Source organism: Palaemon carinicauda, chromosome 40, assembly GCF_036898095.1.
Source record: "Palaemon carinicauda isolate YSFRI2023 chromosome 40, ASM3689809v2, whole genome shotgun sequence".
NCBI lineage: Eukaryota > Metazoa > Arthropoda > Malacostraca > Decapoda > Palaemonidae > Palaemon > Palaemon carinicauda.
Window position 1 is genome coordinate 66041559 of NC_090764.1, and position 17284 is coordinate 66058842.

Genomic DNA, 17284 nt, shown 5'->3' on the forward strand with positions numbered 1-17284 from the left:
ATCATCTCTTCCATGCTTATTGACGCAAAGGGCCTCGGTTAGATTTCGCTAGTCGTCTCTATCTTTAGCTTTTAATTCAATACTTCTCCATTCATCATCTCCTACTTCACGTTGTCAGCCATGTAGGACTAGGTCTTCCAATAATAGAATACCTTTTTTCGTAAAGTGTCATCTTGAGAGTAACTTTATATTATATGGAATTTCATGAAGTTGGATTAGATAAAAAAAAATTGTCATAATCTTTGAAAAATATAAGAGAAAAACTTAAACTTTCTATAGATGTTATGCATAAGGGCAATATTCAGAGTAAAGACAAGGTCAGGGTCAGGTTCATAATTAGCGGTCAGATGTCAAATTGATATCAAACATATTTTGATATCAATTTGTTTTTAATCTTCAGAGGAAGACACACTTACTCCAAGACAACCCTTTAAGAGATATATTGGGAAAAAATTGTAATACCATGAACTTGTAAATAATGTATAGAGAGTATTGTTTTATCACAATATTTAATTAATTTGATTAATTTATTTATTTGATGCTTTTAATCGCTCTTTATTTCACATTTAGATATTGTACGAAAGTGGTTTGATTGGTGTTATAGGTTGAAATGTATCATATAGCGCTGATTGGCCTTCATTTTGTTATTATTATTATTATTATTATTATTATTATTATTATTATTATTATTATTATTATTATTATTATTATTATTATTATTACTTGCTAAGCTCCAAACCTAATTGGAAAAGCAGGATGCTATAAGCCCCGTCGCTCCAACAGGAAAAATAGCCCACTGAGGAAAGGAAACAAGGAAAAATAAAATATTTTAAGAAGGGTAACAAAATTAAAATGAATATTTCCTCGATAAACTATAAAAACTTGAACAAAACAAGAGGAAGAGAAACAAGATAGAATAGTGTGTCCGAGTGTACCCTCAAGCAATCCGGTTTAACAATTGTTTCTGTAGACATTCTTCTTCTTCTTCTTCTTCTTCTTCTTCTTCTTCTTCTTCTTCTTCTTCTCTCTCTCTCTCTCTCTCTCTCTCTCTCTCTCTCTCTCTCTCTCTCTCTCTCTCTCTCTCTCTCTCTCTCTCTCTCTCTCTCTCTTATCTAGCCTTTTTTCAAATATAACTGTCATTGGCAATATCATCAGCTTATATAGGAGAGGGTTGTGCTGGCCTATGTAATAATGTCCTTGCCTCGTGATTGCCAAACTGATGTTCGAGTTCTGCTCAAACTCGGTAGTTTCTTTGGTCGTTGCAACCTCACCATCCTTGTGAGCTAAGGGTAGGTCTATCTGCCGAGTCATCAGAAGCCATTGCTTGGCCCTCCTTTGTCCCTGCGTGGTTGGAGAGGGTGCTTGGGTGCTGATCATATGTATATATGGTCAGTCTCTAGGGCATTGTTCGGCTTGACAGAGCAGTGTCACTGTCCCTTGCCGCTCATGAGGGGCCTTTAAACGTTTTAAAAGCATTTATTAAGAAAATTATCAAGTGTAGGGTTTAGTCAATCAAGTCCAATTAAAGTCCTCCTTTTTTTTTTTTTTTTTTTTTTTTTTTTTTTTTTTTTTTTTTTTTTTTTTTTTGCTTAAATCTCCTGTAATTTCTATATTTTCTTTTACGACTGTTCATTCATTAGAAATACAGGAAAAAATTTTAGCAACTACCCCCTTTTCAGATCAAACCCTTAATTATATGTGCGCCAGTATTTGCAAGTAACTTTTTTTGGTACTTCATAATATGCTGAACCCTTTACAGTGCCCTCCGTGCTTACAACATTGCTGTTTCAATCCCTTTGTAGGTCCACGTGATCAGATGAAGCTTTTTATCTTAACGACCAAACATCTACTCAATTGTTTCCTTGACATCACCAACTCTTCAAATCTAATCCCTGATTGAAATTCATACATTTTTATTTTTTAATATATTTATACGAATAATTAATTGCACACTTTTCCTGGCACCTTATGACATGTTACTTTTCTCGTGCAACGAAACAACTTATCTTGGACATTCTAATCAATTGTTTTCTGTCAACCATAGCATATATCACTATCTTATCAACTTGGGCCATGTCCAACACATGATAAGAAACAGACAAGCCATTTGGTGCGCTTGTATTAATAAAAACACCAATATTACTTGTATCAATCACGTATCAAATCAATATTAATACAAAACCGAAAGAAAGAAGGTAGGAACAAAACAAACAAAGCCAGAGGTAAAGATAAGCAAATTTCAAAAACTTTTAACCTTGATCTCACACCAAAGATAAACAAATCCACTATGACGTTATCTTTAGTCCGACTCTTGTATGATACTAATGATGACGCCATGAGTTGTAGTAGTAGCAAATACTTAATTGGTATGGCCTTTACAACGGCACATCATCGCACAGTTGTGGTTTATTCCACATCTTCCCCTTTCAAGAAATAAAAAAATCAAATTTTACTCTTGCTCCAAACTCTAACCGGCCTTCCAGCTATGCTCAGCTTACAGTAATTCTTCAAAATATCACCCAAGAGATAAATATACAGCGTCTGTTAATTTGTACATTTTAATCTTTAGCTCAGAAAGGTTTGGATTCTTTGACTGGCTAGACAGTACTACATTGGATCCTTCTCTCTGGTTATGGCTCATTTTCCTTTTGCCTACACATACATCGAATAGTCTTGCCTATTCTTTACACAATCTCCTCTGTCCTCATACATCTGACAACACTGAGATTACCAAACAATTCTTCACCTAAGGGGTTAACTACTGCATTGTAATTGTTCAGTGGCTACTTTCCTCTTGGTAAGGGTAAAAGGGACTATTTAGCCATGGTAAGCAGCTCTTCTAGGAGGACACTCAAAAATCAAACAATTGTTCCCTAGTCTTGGGTAGTGCCTTAGCCTCTGTATCATGGTCTTCCACTGTCTTAGGGTAGAGTTCTCTAGCTTGAGTGTACATTCGGGCCCACTTTTCTATCTTATTTCTATTCCTCTTGTTTTTTAAAGTTTTTATAGTTTATACATTATATGAAAGATTCATTTTAATGTTGTCACTGTTCTTAAAATATTTTATTTTGATTGTTCATTTCATGTCTTGTAGTTCATTTATTTCATTATTTCCTTCTCCATTGGGCTATTTTCCCTGTTGGAACCTTGGGTTTATAGCATCCAGCTTTTCAAGCTATTCCTCATTTATTTGGTTTTTGTGTTAATTTTGCTATGAATTTATTTGCATTTGCTCTCATGTTCAGATGTCCATTTCCTTAATGTTCTAATTACGTTTTTTTTTTTTGGCCAAAATGAACACACATCCATGTACACCCCATCAGATGGTTTATTGTCAAAGGAAAGTTAGGAAAGAGATATTTGTGGATTATCCTGGATTAATTGTCATTAATTGAAAAATACACACTCGACTATGGCTAGGATATCTATACTGATACTCTGCTAAATGAAATTTGATTTTGTAGGTATTCCCTTACTTGTATATATTTATAAGTGTGTCTTCTGTCATAGTTCAGCAACATCACTTTAGCTTGATATGAAAAGATTCTATGGTAATTCCTTTTAACTGTCTCTTAATCTGGAATGAGAGACCTCGCTTCACTCCCTCGAATTTATAAATAAAACATCTGATATTTGGCTATACTCATAGTTTATAATGGTTTAAAGACTGCTCACGAATGGCCGAGACAAGGGACAGTACAGTGCTCTGGTTAGCAGGACAATGCTCTAGAGTCTAGAGACTGATGATATAAATGTATGATCATCGCCCAAGTCCCCTCTCCATCCAAGCTAGGATCAGGGAGGGCCAGGCTATGGCTGCTGATGACTAGGCTCTCCCAACTTAGCTCATATATATATATATATATATATATATATATATATATATATATATATATATATATATACATATATGTATGTATATTATATATATATAAATATATAAAGATACATATGTATATATATATATATATATATATATATATATATATATATATATATATATATATATATATATATATATATAATGTGTGTGTGTGTGTTCTTCCTCACCGTTATCCCTACATTAAGGGGTCGGTTGCCTGATGCGTCCTCTCTAATTCCTTCTATCAAAAACATCCTCTTCCACCAAACCTCTTCTCTCCATATCATCCTTCACCTTATCTCACTATCTAATTCTCTGTCTCCCTCTCGATCTTCTTCCCATCACCGGTTCTTCTCAAGCTCTCTTCACTCCCTCTCCACCATCCATCCTCATCAGTCCTCGAACCCCAGTTGGGCAAATCGCCAGGAAGGGACGTATCCAATAGTCCACCAGTGTTGCAGTTTGCTTCGCATTGTTTGCGGCTCTCCCCAGCTATGAGACGATATCGGGTCTGGAAGTTCGTCTGAGGTTGTAGAAGAACTTAGGATTGGAGTGGTATTTTAAAACCCATAATTCACAAACATTTAGTATTATTATTATTATTATTATTATTATTATTATTATTATTATTATTATTATTATTATTATTATCATTTTTATTATTACTTGCTAAGCTACAACCCTTGCAGGAAAATAGCCCAGGGAGGAAAGGAAACAAGGAAAAGTAAAATATCTTAAGAACAGTAACAGCATTAAAATAAATCTTTTATAAAAACTTAACAAAACAAGATGAAGAAAAATTAGATAGAAGAGTGTTTGCTTGGTACCATATACGCAATGACTTCTGAGATGAGACAAAATGAAATGCAGATTTGATAAAAAATCTCTTGATGTTGAATCGGGGCTATGGAAATTTAGTAGTTACATGTAACTTAAGATAATAATGTGGATTAATCATGTAACATTATCAGGAAGATTTGAAAATTCCTGTAGATGTATAACTTGTTTACAATGACTACAGGGCTCACAAACGTTTTATTATTAATCAATTATTATTATTATTATTACTAGCCTAGCTACAACCCTAGTTGGAAAAGCTAGATGCTATAAGCCCAAGAGCTCCAACAGGGAAAAATAGCACAGTGAGGAAAGGAAATAAGGAAATGATGAGAATAAGTTTACAATAGATCATTCTAAAAACAGTAACAGCGTTAAAACAGACATGTCCTAAATAAACTATTTACAACGTCAAAAACAGATATGTCATATATAAACAATAAAAAGACTCATGTCAGCCTGATCAACATGAAAACATTTTCTCCAACTTTGAACTTTTGAAATTCTACTGATTCAACTACCTAATTAGGAAGATCATTCCACAACTTGGTAGCAGCTGGGATAAAACTTCTAGAATACTGTGTAGTATTGAGCCTCATGATGGAGAAGGCCTGGCTATTAGAATTAACTGCCTGCCTAGTATTAAGAACAGGATAGAATTGTCCAGGCAGATCTGAATGTAAAGAATGGTCAGAGTTCTGAAAAATCTTATGCAACATGCATAATGAACTAATTGAACGACAGTGCCAAAGATTAATATCTAGATCAGGAATAAGAAATTTAATAGACCGTATTCTCTCCAACAAATTAAGATGAGAATCCGCAGCTGAAGACCAGACAGGAGAACAATGCTCAAAACAAGGTAGAATGAAAGAATTAAAACACTTCTTCAGAATAGATTTATCACCGAAAATCTTGTAAGAATTTCTCAATAAGCCAATTTTTTGTGCAATTGAAGAAGACACAGACCTAATGTGTTTCTCAAAAGTAAATATACTGTCGAGAATCACACCTAAAATTTTAAAAGAGTCATACAAATTTAAAGAAACATTATCAATACTGAGATCAGGATGTTAAGGAGCCACTGTCTTTGACCTACTTACACTCATACTTTGAGTTTTGTTAGGATTCAACTTCATACCCCATGATTTTCACCATGCACTAATTCTAGCTAAATCTCTATTAAGGGATTCACCAACCCCAGATCTACATTCAGGGGATGGAATTAATGCAACGAGAGTAGCAGCATCTGCATATGCAACAAGCTTGTTTTCTAGGCTAAACCACATGTCATGTGTATATAGTATAAAAAGTAATGGGCCAAGACCACTACCCTGTGGAACACCGGATATCGGATTCCTATACTCACTATGGTGCCCATCAAGAGCAACTCTTTGAAATTTATTACTTAAAATATCAATAATAATGCTAAGAAAAGATCCACCCACTCCCAACTGTTTGAGTTGGAAACCAAGGGCCTCATGATTAACACGGTCAAAGGCAGCACTAAAATCAAGGCCAATAATAAGAATTTCCTGACCGCAATCAAGGGATTTCTGTACAGCATTGGAGATTGTAAGGAGGGCATATACATGCTCCAAGGCCTTTACGAAAACCAAATTGCAAACTAGGGAATAGATGATTACCTTCAGCAAACCTATGAAGACGTTTTGCCAAAAGACGTTCAAAAACTTTAGATAATATGGGAGTTATGGAAATTGGGCAGTAATCAGTGGGACTTGAGCCAGCACAAACACATTTACATAGAGAAGTAACCTTACCAATTCTCCAATAAGCGCTAAAAGCACCTCTTCTTGCCAACTTGCGCAATATAACAGATAACCTTGGAGTTAAGAAATCTGCTGTGTTTATAAAAAACAAAGGAAAAATACCATTTGGGTCTACACCTCCATAAGCATCAAGGTCCATCACAGGATCGAAAAGCTAAACTAGTTAGTTTAGCCTCAGGAAAATAGGAATGAGGAAGTTCAAGTTTCTCATTACTCTGTTTGCTGTCAAAAACGTCAGCCAAAAGGGTTGCCTTTTCCTTTGGACAGTGAGTGACTGAGCTATCTGGTTAAGTAAAGGGGGAACTGTTGCATCTACACCAAAGAGTGCAGATTTAAGGGTAGACCACCATTTATGTTCCTGAGTTGTACCAGAGAGGGTTTCTTTTATGGTTAAATTGTAACCTTTTTCAGTTGAGGCCTAAACTCTCTGAACAAAAACTCGAAGCTGAGTATAGTTGTTCCAGGTCAAATCTGATCTGCTACCCTTCCAAAGGTGATAGGCCTCCTGCTTCTCGAAATAAGCATGTCTACAATCATCATTGAACCATGGTTTGGCCTTCACTCGGTACCTTAGCACACGAGTAGGGATACACCTGTCAATTATGTTGACTAGATTCTCATTCAAAATGACAACAGGATCAACACTACTATATAATTGGGACCAATTCAAGTACAAAAGGTCATGCAAAATCCCATTCCAGTCTGCTTGGGATTTCATATAAATTGTACAAGAGTATGATATATCAGGGACAGGCTGATCAGTCTTCACTACTAATGAAATCAAGGCCTGATCAGATGTCCCGACTGGAGAACCAACCTTACTAGTTATAACGACAGGGGAGTCAGTGTATATGAGGTCCAAGCATTTACCAGACCTGTGAGTAGCTTCATTTATGATTTGCTCACAGCCTGATTCAGAGACAAAGCTCTTAAGCCATGGCGATCGGTAGGAGAGATAGAACTTAACCACTCCCTATGGTGAGCATGAAGATCACCAACAAAGACAAAAGAAGCCTTTCTATCATCTTCTTGTATCTTAGCCATAATGGTAAGAAGACAATTGAAGATAGAATCATCCATGTCTGGATTCCGGTAGATCGAACACAAATAAAAGTTGTTATGCCTGGCACAAACTTTCATTACCTGAATCTCATGACATGCACATTTACGCAGGACTTATGAGAAGCAGGGTAGTCGGTCCTAATATAAACCGCCATTCCCCTGGGCCTAGGGATGGCATCACGTTTCAACATTATTGGCTTCTTAAAACCAGTTATAAGGAGCTCAGACGAGTGCCTCATATTAGGAACCAAAGTTTCTGAGCACAAAAAAATAACATACTGTCTGGACGCAACTGTAAGGTCTTGGATATTTGCATGAAGACCATGAATATTGCAATACAGAGGACGACATTGATGAAATCAAGGACGTACTGGTCCCGGATTTCGCTCAATGTCTCCAGACAGCATAAGATTTAATAGAAATAAAAAAGAGACACCATACTTAAAAACTAGATTAACAAGAATGTGAATATTTTTTTTATATAATATTCATTTTGGTTATGAGGTAGAATCGTGTAAGTTACTTGAAGAAACTCATATATAGCCCAAAAAAGGAATTATGGGTGTTGTAGCCACCATTGAGAGGTCTGAACTTTATGCATTATACTTTATACAACAGCAAGTAGAAGCATGCGTGAAGGCAGTGATGCCAAATAACGCTTCATTTACAGCAAGTCTCTGCTATACAATCGAGTATTTGATATGAAAACTTACGTAGTGAATAACAAAGCAACTAATCTTGGCCATGGCTAATCTGAAACTGCTTTCATTTGGTTTTATATAAAAAAGAATATTGCTTAGTCTGATAGATAGTTGGATAGATAGAAGAAAGTAGTAGAGCATCGACCTTTCTATGAACAATCTTATCACTGTCCTTGGATCAATATCTGGAATCAGATTTGAATTATAGACACTTATATTTAGTGGCTCTCTTTTAAACGCTTAAAGGTTTAAAGGCCGCTCATGAATGTCAGGGTAAAAGGACAGTGATAATGCCCTAGTTAGCAGGACATGTCTTAGAGGTGGATCAGCGCCCAATCTGGCACTAGGGAGGGCCCGGCAATGGCTGCGAATGACTCAGCAGGTAGACCTATAGGCTCTCCCAAACCCCTCATCTTTAGCTTGCAAGGATGGTGAGGCTGTAGGCACTGAAAGAAACTATCGAGCTTTAGCATGACTCGAACACCAGTCCTTCGATCGCCAAACAGAGACATTTCCAATAGGCCACCACAACCTTATTAGATTTGATAGAAATCTGTGTCCATATTTGAATAATTAAATTCATGTTTATTTATTTGTTGAGACGAAGAAACTCGTACTTGTTCGCATCCGGTCGCTTAAGAACATTGTATAAATTTATATTGAATTTCATTCCCCTGTAAGAAAAGCAACAGCCATTTTATTCGCTTGCTATTGACTCCATAAACAGAAGCCCTACGCATTATTATCTTGGCCTAGCCGCACCTGGCAAATATTTTGATGCTTGTTACAGAACAAGAGCAAAACATTAGGTTATTATTAGTTAAGGTACAACCCTAGTTGAAAAAGCAGGATGCTACAAGCCCAGGGGCTCCAACAGGGAAAACTAGCCCAGTGTAGAAAGGGTACAAGGAAAGAAATAAACTACAAGAGAAGTGATGAACCATGGAAATAACATTTTAAGAACCTTAACAACATTAGAATATATCCTTCATACATAAAATATGAAAAGCCTTATGTCAGGCTGTTCAGCATAAAAACATTTGCTGCAATTTTGAAATTCCACTGATTCAACTACCTGATTAGGAAGATCATGCCAAATCAAGGTCACAGTTGGAATAAAACTTCTAGAATACTGTTTAGTATTGACCCTCATGGTGGAGACGGGATGACTTTTAGAATTAACTGCATACGTTGTATTACGAACAGGATGGTACTGTTCAGGAAGATCTGAATGCAAAGGATGGAGATTGATATAGATAGAGGGAAAGATTTTCAGCAAATAATGGCAGATGGGATGGATGGATACAGATTGCCCGGAATTTATCTCCGGGTGGGGGCTCTTAAGGTCCTTCCACACAAGATGCAATTGCACGACGGGCAGACACTGTTACCAATTTTCTTGTATGGGTGACGATCACGAGTGTATATGACGTCGTAGACGAGGAAACTACGGCCAAACCATCAAAGTGACCGTGTCGTAGAGGTACTGGATGTGCGGCTGACCATTGTCTGACAACTCTTGACTGGCCTTTGTCCTCTGCCCCCCGTCTGGCCAAAGTCATAAGTTTGCCTGCCTTTGCCTACTGCCTGGCTTGGGCTGTTTGATCTGGTAACATTGTTTCAAAACAAGAGAATTACAGGCAAATCTGAGTGCCCGCCCTGTATTTGCCCCTTGTGTGGAAGGGCCTTTAGACAAGCAGTCGGAGACAGACACTTGAAAGTTAGACAGGAGAACCTGGAGAATGGATAAGGAATGCTTTACTTAGAACTAGGAATGTAGATTAATTGCTTCATCTAATCTCACCTGCTGTCTTCTGAGTTAATGATGCAGCAAGGCTGCTGGGGAGTATTCATTTCCATTTTTCCGTTTTATTACCTCCACCAACGAAGTTAAGAGGAGGTTGTGTTTATGCCCGAAGTTTGTCTGTTTGTATGCTTATGAACAACTTGGCCACAATTTTACTCATAGAGTTGTTAAACTTTCAGGGATGAATTTTTTTTGGTTGAGACATGGAAGTTATTCAATTTTGAAAGCTCTAGGTTAAAGGTCAAGGTCGAGCAAAAGGTCAACAGAATTGTTATTCATATAAAACTGTTCTCTTTAGCAATAAGTCATATTTTTTTGTGAGTACAAAGATTCACATCTAAATTACTTCGCAAGTGTTGAATGAGTAGACTTTCTTGGTCTGTTCCATTTGAGTATGTCACATCATTGCTGATTATTTTAAGCCTACATTCACAAGGACAAGTCCTTGATCAATGGCAAAAACAGTGGAACTCAAATCGCAAGAATAAAATGATCGAGATTACGTGCGTGTTATCTCCTGGGAAATACAGCACCTTGCTTACCTGGGAGACTGCTCTTTGCCACACGCTTGATGCACAGACTTTTATGGCCGGTAAGAACCAGCCATACTGACTACCTAGTCCTCCTGACTGGAAGGCATTGTTGACTCCATGTTCTTGTCTTAAGGATTATCAGATCTGCATAAGCACCGAGGCTTGAGGTAGAGATATCAGGTACCTACACGCTTAGCCTTGATCTTAGGGAATATTAGTTGTAGGGGTAATGTATTTTTTCTTTTCAATTGTAGTAGAGGCTGGCCTTTTACATCAAATCAAGCTTTTTAATTCGGTGTTAAGCATATTTTACACATGCTAATCTCCCCTTTATGATAAAGAGTAAGTGTTGGGCTATATACTGTGTATATATATATATATATATATATATATATATATATATATATATATATATATATATATATATATATATATATATATATATATGTGTGTGTGTGTGTGTGTGTGTGTGTGTTTGTGTGTGTTTGTGTGTGTGCGTGCGCGCGCGCGTGTGTGTGCATATAGGGAGGAGTTGTCATACCCCCATGAGAGGAGGTGGGGTGTGCCATTGCGTGTGTAAGTACATATATCTATCTATCTATCTGGATATTTAGTCGTCATTTTGGAAGGGTTTCGTACAGAACAGTAAGCACAGTGTGTTTAGTGATTCTGATGAAACATATTATTTAGTAAGACATTTCCAAGTGATATTATGTCAAGTAAATGTGGGCCTGAAAGGCTCAGTATTTTAAAATTATTAATTTATGATAAGTTACATGTATGCATTTTTCTTCCATCAGATCTATGGAGTTGATGCTGTACTTCCATCATATAGACAGGTTAGTTGATTTGTATTGTATTTACATTATTTTCAAGAAAATAAAACATTTGTAACCCGTTTTGTATATTAAATGCAATGGAAGTGAAATCAGGAGGTAACACACAATTACCAAATGCATCGCGGGAGAGAAGTAACCATTGCTTACAACTTGGGTACCTTATTTTTGTAAATTGATTTGTTATTATTCCACAAAGGTGGTAGTCTACTCAATTTCTGCTGAAAAATAGAATTAGTTTGAAAGGGCTAAGAGTTAAGCCAGGCTGACACTTGCACGAATTTTTGGCACTCATTATCACGACTCGAGTCGTGAACTGGCGTGAACTCGTCCTGAACTGGCGTGAAGTGTTTGTAAACCCGTCGTGACATCGTGGCATGTCGTGACGAGAATTTTTAAATGTTCAAAATTTTGGTCACGACAAAATTTCGTGACCGGGTCGTGAACCATGTGCGAACTGTTCGTGAACTCGTCGGGACGATGCGGGAAGTGCGCAAAGTATGCGCAAACTGTGCGTGAACTCGTCGTGCCAGTTCGTGTCAATGTGGACAGGTCAGCTGCGATTCTGAGGTAATATTTGCTTTTTTTTTATCTTCAAGTTCGTGACACAAAATGTCACGACTTGCCACGACAAATTCTTGGCAAAAAGTCTTGCAAGTGTCAGGGTACCTTTATATAAGATGGTGTGTGTGTATCCTATCCTGCATTGTAGGAAACGATTTGTATAAGAAGGCATTGGAGAGGGCGCATTAGGCAAACGACCTCTTAATGTAGGCATAACGGTGGGACAAGTAGGAGGAGGAGACTAACAGTGTTTGATATTACCCCACTATGATCAAATTGGGGTCTATAAAAGCTGTCGTAATATGGCAGTTAAGAAAAATGTATTAGTAATAAAGTAAAAATTCCATACACATTGAATTTTGTTATGTATATACTCTTTATTATTATTACCTTTGTCAGAAGGTTATATGTTGAAAGGCGTCATTTTTTTTTATTATGTTTGTATTTTGTTAGTTTGTCATTCGCATAACTCAAAAAATATTTTATCGAATCTCATGAAATTTGGTTGGATGATTGGCCAGGATTCAAGACGATTTGATTACATTTTGGGAGTGATTGGGTCGAAGGTCAAGGTCAATAAAAGGTAAAAAACATCCTTTTGTTATATCATGGTTAATTTTTATCAGACTTCCATGAAACTAGTTCCAAAATGTGCATAATTCAGTTGCCTATCTTGTGATGTGGCGTTGGCGAAGGTATGTGGCTTACCGAGGGCCCGTTCCAGTGTCATTATATTTAACTGACTGAAACAATGCAATTGATGAGATTTATCCCTACCTGGAAATACAAAAACAATTGAATATAATGACAGGCACATGCATATCGATATTTTTATTGCTATTGTTTCCAACATTCGATTAACTTATTGCTTGTCTACAACTTCGGTGGGAGTTGTTTATTATCTAACAAAGTTTGTCACTCATCTATGAACTAATTTATATTATGTTTATCGAGTTAATTTTGTATTGAATTTTTTGCTTGCATATACTGAGCAGACATTATAGGATTTAACATATTCATAAATTTGAAAATGTGTCAACACAAAACTACTGGATTCGGACAGACTGATTTCACCCAATCATCAACTGCAAAAGTCGGGGCCTGGAGTACAAATATGCCAGTTGAGAAGAATACTGTGTAGTACAGCTTTATTGATCATGGCGATACACATACCCTTTCACCTCGTTAAGGTCTTCTCACGTATAATATAATATACATGCGTGTTTGCCATTGCGTGTGTTTTTTTATGCGTGCTCTCTCTCTCTCTCTCTCTCTCTCTCTCTCTCTCTCTCTCTCTCTCTCTCTCTCTCTCTCTCTCTCTCTCTCTCTGCTAACACCACTAAACGACTAAGGGAACAGTTTATAGAGGCATTCAAAATTCTTAAAGGAATAACAAATGTAGACTACCATAACCTCTTCACGCTTAGCACAAATCCGTTCAGAGGTAACTGATACAAATTGTAATTGAAAAGGAACTAATACCACTCAATATAACAATTTACATACAAAATAGCAAATACATGAAACAGACTTCCAGCGGATGTAGTGAACAGTGACATGGTAAACGAATTCAAGAATTAAGTTCGACAAGATCATAATACTGATGATCAGGCCTTCTCCATCATGAGACTCAATACTGCACAGTATTCTAGAAGTTTTGTTCCAGCTGTGACCATGTTTTGGATTGATCTTCCTAATCGGGTAGTTGAATCGGTGGAACTTCAAAAGTTTAAAATTTGCACTAAATGTTATTTAGAACAGGCTCATATAAGTCGTTTTATAGTTTATATATGATATAACTGTTTTAATGTGGTTATTGTTTTTAGAATATTTTATTTTAATTGTTCATTACTTCTTATATCGCTTATTTATTTCCTTATTTTCTTTCCTCACTGGGTTATTTTCCCCTGTTGGAGCCCTTGGGCTTATAGCACCTTGATTTTCCAACTAGGGTTGTAGCTTGGCTAGTAATAATAATGATAATGATATTGAGTATTAATTATATTAATACTAATAATGGTGATAATAATTATAATAATAATGATAATGATTATGATGATGATAATTATAATTATGATAATAATAATAATAATAATAATAATAATAATAATAATAATAATAAAAGCTAATCTTGTAATTTGTACCACTGCCCACTTGGCGTCTTTCTCCCGATATCCTTCTGCACATTATCGAAATCCAATGTAGTGCCTTCAAGATGTATCGCTTTATTAAAGGAAATCCTGCAGGGTATTGAGAGATCGTCGTCGGCGGCTCAGTTATGCGAGAGAGAAATAAAAAACAAAATCTCTTAATGATTTTTGCCATTTTCTTTCTCTGTTCAACTGTTTCTTCGTCTTGGGGGAGCTTGCCAGTAAGTTACTATTACTATCCAAAGTACATCTTTAATTGGTAAAGCAGGAGGCTATAAGCCCAGGGGCTCCAGCAGGGAAAATAGTCTAGTGAGGAAAGGGAATAAGGAAATAGATAAACTATAGGAGAAGTAAAGAACAATTAAATTGAAATATTATTAGAACAGTAACAGTAAATTAGATCTTTCATATATAATCTATAAAAACTTAAAAAAACAAAGAGGAAGAGAAAGAAGGTAGAATAGTGTGCCCGAGCGTACCCTCAAGCAAGAGAACTCTAACCCAAGAGAGTGGAAGACTATGGTACACAGGCTATGGGTCTACCCAAGACCAGAGAACAATGGTTCGATTTTGGAGTGTCCTTCTCCCAGAAGAACTGCTTACCATAGCTAAATAGTCTCCTTTACCCTTGCCAAGAGGAAAGTAGCCACTGAACAATGACATTGCAGTAGTTAAACCCTTTAGCCATGTTTTGATAATCTCAGTATTGTCAGGCGTTTGAGGACAGAGGAGAATGTGGAAAGAATAGGCCAGACTATTCAGTGTATGTGTAGGCAAAGGAAAATGAGCTGTAACCAGAGAGAGGGATCCAATGTAGTACTGTCTGGCCAGTTAAAGTATTCAATAACTCTCTAGCGGTAGTATCTCAACGGATGGCTGGATTTTGGTTCAGTCCTAGAAGCACTGCAAACATAACTTTCAGATATGCATTAATTGTGCGTCAGATTATGTTATTACCTTCGCTAATGAAGTTGCGAAGAGGTTATATTTTTGAGTCTGTTCACTTATTTGTTTGTCCGTGGACAGAATTACGTCAAAACTACCCAATGGATTTTGATGAAATTTTCACCACAGATAGATCCTAAGTCATGAACAACCCCATTGAATTTTGGAAATGATCTGAAATTGCATTTTTTCTAAATTTTAAAGATTACGCCAAAACAAATTGACGGATTTGGATGAAATTTCCCCCGTAGATAGATCTTAGGCCATAGGCGACTCTAATATCTTGCGGAGATGATCTGGATCCGGACCCTGATTTGCATTTTCCTTTATGTAAATCTAGTATTAATTACTTTGTATTTATAGCGTTATTTAATTTAATCTTTTCTAATAATTTTCTATTATTAATGTTTGTCAGTTTTTCCAGCCAATAGTGTATTAGTGCATCATTTTAATAGTATTCTTCGTAACTCAAATCTGTTAGCCTCAGTTTACTTCATCTTAGAGACTTTTAAAGTTTGCTTATAAAGTGTTCCATGATTTTTGCGAGTTTTGTGTTTTGTCATTTTATTCAACACCTCGACGATTTGTCATCATTTATTTATTTTTATTATCTCGTGTAGCACTGTTTTCACGATTTGTCAATTTTTTTACTCTTTATTTTCGATTAGTAATAGGAGATCAGCATTTACCCTGACCATAGGAAACAAATATCATACACTGTTAAAAAAACCCGTCATTTTAATCGGAATTTCTTTGTAGAAATATACAGTACTTTTCTCTGCCGTATGTCAATAAAATACAGGCGACCGTAATTTTACCCTACTTTGTTACTTTCTTTTACGGGTCGGTGGCGTAGATCACTCATTTACGTCAATATATACGTTTTTAAAACGGTAAAAATCGTGGTATAAATGTTGCCAGACATCTACCGTTTTTTAATGTAAATTTTTAACAGTTTCTCTCCTAGAAATATCTTCCTTAGCACTACTGTATTATGTTGAAGGCCAAATATAGTTATGTCTAGCTTTAAAAGGATGAAATTGGAAGTGTCATTTTTATGTGAAAGCTGGGAGGAGGAGAAAGAAAGCTCACCTTTGTATGACAGGAACATACATTGGAATTTGGAGTTTAACAAAAGTCTCGGCTGGTTGTCTTGTTTTTATGTCCAAAAGACTAAGAAAACAATATGGACTTTGCTACGAGCTTCGCATTCTGAGGCATTCAACTTTCTTTGGTCTCATATTTTGGGATATTCTGATTTGTATCATAAACTATGGTGGACTTCTGTGGCTATCTTGTTTCTCTTCCTCTTGTTATTTTGAAGTTTTTATAGTTTATATATGAAAGATTTATTATTTTTAAAATTCTCTTGTAGTTTATTTCCTTATTTTCTTTCCTCACTGGGCTATTTTTCTCTATTGGAGCCCCTGTGCTTATAGCATCCTGCTTTTCCAACTAGAGTTGTAGCTTAGCAAGTAATAATAATAATGATAATAATAAGAATGGCTACTATTGTAAATATCTTTTATCTCTTTTTACGAAATTAACGGACGCTATTTCTTGTAGAATTTTCGAACGACCTTCACATTTTACTATGTGGACTAAAGCAATTCCTTGTCCTTTAAGACCGTTAGAGATTATCTTACCTTTCGTTGATTTTCTAAAATAGCTTTTTCATTTGAGCAACTAGAAGTCATTTTATCCTTATCATTACAAAAGTGTATTCCTTCTAATATTTTACCTTTTTATATACGGGAAACAAAAAATCTTTTTTTATGCATGTGTATAATTATGTTCGTAAGATACAGTTGGACACAGGAATTCGTGGTACACCTCGCTCTGGGAAAGTGCACCCTGTCACACTGTTACTGTGCGGTGAGTAACCAAACAGCTAGTGTAATGGAGAGGTGACAGAGGTAGAGATTAGGGCAAAACACATCAAAAGGCAAGGCTCGATTAGGACGTGACAGGGTAAACTTCCACAGAGCTAGGGTGTCCCAGGGTTTTCTGCGTCCAACTGTACCTGGTTGTTTCAAGACTTTATAGTTGCCGCAACGATTCCGAGCAAATTAAGCCCCACCCCTTTATGACATCATAGCCAATCACGTGGTCTCTCAAGTTAGCAGCGGTCATAATACAAACCCTTACAAACTTCAAACTATACTAACTTCTAATCACTTTAACGGGATGTGTTGTG

The 17284-nt window shown here is 36.3% G+C and overlaps 2 protein-coding genes across 2 annotated transcripts in view; one reads left to right on the forward strand and one right to left on the reverse strand.

Annotated features, from left to right (window-relative positions):
- Positions 1–17284, forward strand: part of LOC137631835 (facilitated trehalose transporter Tret1-like) — a 495928-nt gene that overhangs the window by 143597 nt on the left and 335047 nt on the right. Inside the window, exon 2 of the mRNA XM_068363841.1 lies at positions 11393–11431. The gene's annotated coding sequence lies outside the window, so the exon portion shown is untranslated. The remainder of the gene's footprint in view (positions 1–11392; positions 11432–17284) is intronic.
- LOC137631836 (prohormone-1-like) overlaps positions 1–17284 on the reverse strand; it is a 246324-nt gene that overhangs the window by 7076 nt on the left and 221964 nt on the right. The gene's annotated exons all lie outside the window — the stretch shown is intronic.